The following is a 6453-nucleotide window of genomic DNA, read 5'->3' on the forward strand; positions in this document are numbered from 1 at the left end:
TTTCCGCTGACCCTGTACTCTGCCAAGCATGATGTCCTTCTCCAGAGACTGATCCCTCCTGACAACATGTCCAAAATATGTAAGATGCAGTCTCGCCATCCTTGCCTCTAAGGAGCATTCTGGCTGTACTTCTTCTAAGACAGATTTGTTCGTTCTTTTGCCAGTCCATGGTATATTCAATATTCTTCGCCAACACCACAATTGAAAGGCGTCAACTCTTCTTCGGTCTTCCTTATTCATTGTCCAGCTTTCATATGCATATGATGTGATTGAAAATACCATGGCTTGGGTCAGGCGCACCTTAGTCTTCAGAGTGATATCTTTGCTCTTCAACACTTTAAAGAGTTCCTTTGCAGATTTGCCCAATGCAACGCATCTTTTGATTTCTTGACTGCTGCTTCCATGGCTGTTGATTGTGGATCCAAGTAAAATGAAATTCTTGACAACTTGAATCTTTTCTCCATTTATCATGATGTTGCTCATTCATACAGTTGTGAGGATTTTTATTTTATTTATGTTGAGGTGCAATCTATACTGAAGGCTGTCATCTTTGATCTTCATTAGTAAGTGCTTCAAGTCTTCTTCACTTCCAGCAAGCAAGGTTGTGTCATCTGCATAACGCAGGTTGTTCATCAGTCTTCCTCCAATCCTAATGCCCCATTCTTCTTCATATAGTCCAGCTTCTCGTATTATTTGTTCAGCATACAGATTGAATAGGTATGGTGAAAGAATACAACCCTGACACACACCTTTCCTGACTTTAAACCAATCAGTATCCCCTTGTTCTGTCCAAACAACTGCCTGTTGATGTATGTAAAGGTTCCTCATGAGCACAACTAAGTGTTCTGGAATTCCCATTCTTCGCAGTGTTATCCATAGTTTGTTATGATCCACACAGTCGAATGCCTTTGCATAGTCAATAAAACACAGGTAGACATCCTTCTGGTATTCTCTGCTTTCAGCCAGGATCCATCTGACGTCAGCAATGATATCCCTGGTTCCACGTCCTCTTCTGAAACCAGCCTGAATTTCTGGCAGTTCCTTGTCGACATATTACTGCAGCCATTTTTGAATGATCTTCAGCAGAATTTTGCTTGCTTGTGATATTAATGATATTGTTTTATAATTTCCACATTCGGTTGGATCACCTTTCTTGGGAATAGGCATAAATATGGATCTCTTCCAGTCAGTTGGCCAGGAAGCTGTCTTCCATATTTCTTGGCATAGATGAGTGAGCACCTTCAGTGCTGCATCTGTTTGTTTAAACATCTCAATTGATATTCCATGAATTCTTGGAGCCTTGTTTTTCGCCAGTGCCTTCAGAGCAGCTTGGACTTCCTCCTTCAGTACCATCGATTCCTGTTTATATGCCACCTCTTGAAATGGTTGAATATCGACTAATTCTTTTCGGTATAATGACTCTGTGTATTCCTTCCATCTTCTTTTGATGCTTCCTGGGTCGTTTAATATTTTCCCATGGAATCCTTCACTATTGCAACTTGAGGCTTGAATTTTTTCTTCAGTTCTTTCAGCTTGAGAAACACTGAGCGTGTTCTTCCCTTTTGGTTTTCCATCACCCCCTCTTTGCGCATGTCACTGTAATACTTTACTTTGTGTTCTTGAGAGGCCCTTTGAAATCTTCTGTTCAGTTCTTTTACTTCATCAATTCTTCCTTTTGCTTTAGCTGCTCGACTTTCGAGACCAAGTTTCAGAGTCTCCTCTGACATCCATCGTGGTCTTGTCTTTCTTTCCTGTCTTTTCAGTGACCTCTTGCTTTCTTCATGGATGATGTCCTTAATGTCATTCCACAACTCATCTGGTCTTCGGTCACTAGTGTTCAATGTGTCAAGCCTATTCTTCAGATGGTCTCTAATTTCAGGTGGGATACACTCAAGGTCATATTTTGGCTCTTGTGGACTTGCTCTGATTTTCTTCAATTTCAGCTTGAACTTGCATATGAGCAATTGATGGTCTGTTCCACAGTCGGCCCCTGGCCTTGTTCTGACTGATGATATTGAGCTTTTCCATTGCCTCTTTCCACGGATGTAGTCAATCTGATTTCTGTGTGTTCCATCTGGTGAGGTCCATGTGTATAGTCACCGTTTATGTTGGTGAAAGAAGGTATTGGCAATGAAGAAGTCGTTGGTCTCCCAAAATTCTATCATTCGATCTCCGGCATTGTTTCTATTACCAAGGCCATATTTTCCAACTACTGAGCCTTCTTCTTTGTTTCCAACTTTTGCAAGCCAAGCGCCAGTAATTATCAATGCATCTTGATTGCATGTTCGATCAATTTCAGACTGTAGCAGCTGATAAAAACCTTCTATTTCTTGATCTTTGGCCCTAGTTGTTGGTGCATAAATTTGAATAATAGTTGTATTAACTGGTCTTCCCCGTAGGCGTGTGGATATTATCCTATCACTGACAGTGTTGGACTTCGGGATAGATCTTTAAATGCTGTTTTTGACGATGAATGGAACACCATTCCTCTTCGAGTTGTCATTCCCAGCATAGTAGGCTATATGATTGTCCGATTCAGAATGGCCAATACCGGTCCAGAGCGATCCCTGCATACCTGTTATAGATGGACCACTTTTTAGAAAATAATATCTTATTTTTTTTTCAGTAAAAATTTACACAGTAAAGTAGGTTTCCGTTTGAAAATTTCTACACAATTTTTTCAGTGACATTAGTTACAGTTTTCACAATGCATCAACATTCTTTCTAATTCTGTTCTGGTTTTTCAATTTCCTGTACTCTAGTTTCCCTTCCCTCTTATCTTCTCACCTATGCTTTGGAGTAATTGTTGACCTTTGGTCTCATATAGATGGTTTTTTAATGGAGCTCCATACTCAAGGGAACTGTCGCTTATTTTCTGTGCCAATCCGTTATTTTGGTAAAGTGACTGCAGGGGATAGCTTCTATTCAAGGCTTAAAGAGTATCTTGGGGCGACAGTCTCAGGGAGTCCTCTAGTCTCAACTGGCCTGGTAAGTCAGGACTGTTTAAGAGTTTGAGTTCTGTTCTGCATTTTTCTCCCATTCTATCAGGGCCCATCTATTGTGGCCCTGATCAGAACGATTAGATGGAGCAATTTTGCTCCAGTATTGTCCATAGTGTTATTTGTTCAACCAATACCCAAGCTGGCAAAAACAAATTTCACAAAAGACTCCTGTAAGGATCCAGATGCTGAGTGAGCATTTTCGTTTGTTATAAATACATTACACCAATACCCAACTTTGAACATTTCTAAATACGTCAAATCTTTCTCGCTCTTTTTGCATAAACAGAAGGTTCATTATGCTTGGTAAAGTAGAGGGTCAACAAAAAAAAGAGGAAGACCTTCCACAAGATTGATTGCCAGGGTGGCTGCAACAATGGGCTCAGATATACCAAGGATTGTGAGAATGGCACATGACCAGGCAGGGTTTCATTTTGTTGTACGTGGGGTCTCTATGAGTCGGAACCGACTTGACGGCACCTAACAACAACAACAACAACACCCATATTTGAAAATTCATTATGTTTTAGGTGGGTTCTCTAGAGAAGGAAAACCAGTGAAATATATATACATAGGGAGAGAGAGAGAGAGAGAGCTATCTTAGGGAAATGGCTCGCACGGTTGTAGAGGCTGGCAAGTCCCAAGTCCATGGGTCAGGCATTAGGCAGGAGGCTCCTCCAGACACACACAGATACTGGGGCTGACGAAGCCAAATCAGAAAGTCAGATGGCAGGCCCCTGGCTCACCAGCTGCGGAGGCCAACCAATCCCAAGATCAGCATGTAGGCCAGCAGGCAGCTGGCTCAGGTCCCAAAAACTGGAGGTCAGACAATGATAAGCCAGATGCAGGATCCAGAGAAAGCAAACAAGCTTTTCCAGAACATCCATACATACATTGGATGCAGGCCGCACCCCCTAGGAAACTCCCTTTACAACTGAATTGCTGATCACATCAGATCACATCATGGAGGATGACTACATCATTACATAACTACCAAATTACATCCTTATGTAACTACCAAACTACATTATTACGTAACTGCCAAACCACTGAGAATTATGGCCCAGCCAAGTGGACACACAACCTAAACCATCACAGTACACACCCCTTGTCAACTTGGCACCTCTTCACATCTCCTCCAACTATACACAATCTCTGAATAAAGACAATTACAAAGTCATACCTGTGCCTAACATGATACAACTAACGTATGTGTAACGGAAACACACTGGCCTCATTTATATCTTATCTGCTATAGGAGAAGAAAGCAAAAATATTTAATGCACACGTACAAGGAAGAAATGGTCATAACTGTTACAGTCCTCACTTCCATAATGTGGTCATAACTGGTATTAGGAACTAACTGCCTTCTTCCACCGCTCATTCTGTATTCTCTTTACCCTCAGCAAGCACCTCATCTGGTCATGGTTCTTTGCCTGGTGGGGTGACCCAAACCTTCATTTCTGAAGGGTCTGGACCATTAGTAGTTATCTAGGAATCAAGTTGCTGTAGTTTCCTATTGACTTTAATCACAGAGCATGCTAGTACTAAGAGACCCCATAAGGGATCTCCTGTATTGCAGTGTCTTAGCAGCATACAGTTTTTGCAGTGTAGCGGGGTCCTTCCTTAAGGGAACTGAGCCCCGCCCCTTCATTCAAGAGGTTCTGGGTCTGTAAACTAGGTCAATTCTGGTAACTGATTGGGGGCTATGACACTCTCTTCTGGCAATTGGAGTTAGACTGCCATTCAGTTGACCTAGAACTCTTCCACTTGTACACGTTAAGTAAATATTTAGTAGATTTCCTACCTATTTCACTCCTAGGGAGTGAAATAACCAAGTAGCCAATGCCACAAGTCTATATAAGTCAGACTATACTGATTACTGCTTTGACCACACTCTTCATTACGGTAACTATGCCCACCTTGTCTTTCTCGATTGAGTACTGCCGCTCTGCCCCTACCACCATGGGGTCCAATCAGCCCCATTGAAGATAGGTGTCTTAATTGAGGTAGTGTACTTCCCACTGTCAAATCTGACTTACATAATATAGTAATCACAACTGTCTGCAAGGATGCTGGGGTTCCCTTCACAAATTTGTTCCTCACCATTGTGGTAAGAGGTATGTCCTCTGGCACTCCATGTGTGGATCTGTGGGTCTAACCTGATAAATCCACTCTAATACGCCAACTTCCCGAGGCCTTTTGATACTTTCTTCTACAACATACCAAGGCAGGTCTGGTACTTCAGCTTGATTTAGTGTTGGCCACTGCATAATCCATGCTTCAACAAACCAACCAAATATACTATTGGATCCTTTCCTAGCCTCCGGAGCTGAAACACTGAATGAAGAATCTGTGCTTAGTGGGCCCATGTCAATAAAGTCAGGCTGATGGCACTTTATATTCCTTGCACCATTTTCCCACACCCTTAATAGCCATTCCCACACATATTCCCCAGGCTTCTGTTTGTACACATTAGAAAAGGAAAGTCGTTCTTTTGGAGTGTAGCATACCTCCTTCTGGATCACACTTTGTACTTCACCTTTGGGGATCACTGGGACTTATGGCTATGTATGGATCCGGAAGCAAAAATGGATGGTAGGGGTGAGTCTCGGGAACTTTCAGCAATGCCTTGTAGGCCATCTACCTCAGGTGATGTCCCAGACAATGCCCCAGGCACCGCCTCAGGTGATATCTCAGACAAAGACTCTCAAGGCACAGTGCTCGCTTTGGCAGCCCGTATACTAAACTTGTAAGGAGACAGAGAAGATAACGATGGCCCCTGCACAAAGACGACGCGCAAATTCGTGAAGCATTCCATATTTTTATTCTTCCCTTGCAAGTTATTAAAGAGCATTAAAGCTTATCAGAAAAATTGCTGACACTACTTTGATTTATCATCATTTGAAACGACAAATATTTGAAGACCAAAAGGAGGGGGGCATGCTTAAATGGCTCTGCCTCGGAAGAATAATTTGTGTCAGGGAACGTAAATATAAATGTTGCCAACTTACCATGCAAAAGTCAGTCAAACAGAAATGGCAACACGAGCTTTGAGGTTTGTAGGACAAAAGGGCAAGAGAAAAGTAAAATGGCCTACAGATACGGCAGGTGGCAGGTACTGTATGCAGAAGAGTGTTTGTTTAGTTTATTCATCACCTTTTGCCCTTAAACACTAGAATTCCAATAAACTAGAAAACTGGACTTTAAGGAAAAACCAACCTTTTAGATTTTCTTGGAAGATCTACACTTAAGTATTCTGAAAGTTTTTTACTTTATTTTAAACCATTGCTGCTTCCTTTTTTTTCCACCCGAAAACAGAACTGAGTGGGTTTGAAGAAGTTTGCATAGAGGAACGATAATATAAAAAAGTCACTCATCAGGAAAAATTAAAAAAAAAAACGCTTCAGGCACATCTGGGTTAATCTCATCAGATGGTGGTGGAAGGGATAAT

General features: G+C 41.8%; 1 non-coding gene across 1 annotated transcript; it reads left to right on the top strand.

Annotated features, from left to right (window-relative positions):
* Positions 1-5719: 5719 nt before the first annotated feature.
* LOC126074124 (U6 spliceosomal RNA) lies at positions 5720-5826 on the top strand. The gene has a single exon (XR_007516932.1). It is a non-coding gene; the product is annotated as a U6 spliceosomal RNA (small nuclear RNA).
* Positions 5827-6453: the final 627 nt, after the last annotated feature.

The sequence above is a fragment of the Elephas maximus genome, chromosome 3 (genome assembly GCF_024166365.1).
Source record: "Elephas maximus indicus isolate mEleMax1 chromosome 3, mEleMax1 primary haplotype, whole genome shotgun sequence".
NCBI classification, from domain to species: domain Eukaryota; kingdom Metazoa; phylum Chordata; class Mammalia; order Proboscidea; family Elephantidae; genus Elephas; species Elephas maximus.